Source organism: Somniosus microcephalus, unplaced genomic scaffold, assembly GCF_052327205.1.
Source record: "Somniosus microcephalus isolate GS21.2 unplaced genomic scaffold, FLI_Smic_1.0 scaffold1969, whole genome shotgun sequence".
Classification (NCBI taxonomy): domain Eukaryota; kingdom Metazoa; phylum Chordata; class Chondrichthyes; order Squaliformes; family Somniosidae; genus Somniosus; species Somniosus microcephalus.
In genome coordinates, this window is record NW_028227156.1 from 12,501 (window position 1) to 13,263 (window position 763).

The window sequence follows — 763 nt, forward strand, 5'->3', positions numbered from 1 at the left end:
AGGAGTGTGGGTTGTGGGAAGCGAAGTTGCTGGTGGGATTTTGTGTGAGTGGTGCAGTATTTGCAGGCCGATTGTCCGTTCTCGTAAGCGAAGTTGATGGGCCGCTTTTGTGTGAGGTTGGAAGTAGTATTGTCAAGGCGAGTTTCCGTTCTCGGCAGCGAAGTTGATGGGCCGATTGGGTGTGAGTGGTGTTAATGTGTGCTATTTGCAGTGTATGAATTGCCAGGCTGGCCAAGGCGTTGCTTCTGGGAATTGTTGGGGACTGGGCTGTTTAGAAAGGCCGGTGGCGGGCGCTCCGTTCCCGACTCCCGTGTCCGATTAGGGTGGGGGACGGCTGGTTGGAAAGCCCCGACGCTGGCGCAGATTATATTGCCGGACTGGCCCCTGGCGAGTTGGGCAAAGTGTCGCAGTCCGGCAGCGGGTAACAGGCCAGCGGTCAGCGGCAGCTTATCGGTGATAACTTCGGGAAGGAAAGTCCGATCCGGTCGGGGTGAACTGCGACTGAACGGGGTGGTGGGGCCGCACAGACCAGTAGCGGGCTTGTGTAGCTGCCTCTTGGCCCGGCCGAGGTACAGCCGTTGGCTGGAGACCGCTTTCCGACTGCTGAGCCGGTGCCGCGGGGGACCCACCTTGACGCGCCGGCTGTCCGAGCAAGCCAGGGGCAAGGGGCATCCATAGGTACCAGAAGGGAGTCGGTCCGACACCGGGAAGTCGGGTGCCCGTCGCTCCGAATCGAGCCCGGTGTTTTCGTGCGTGTAACAGG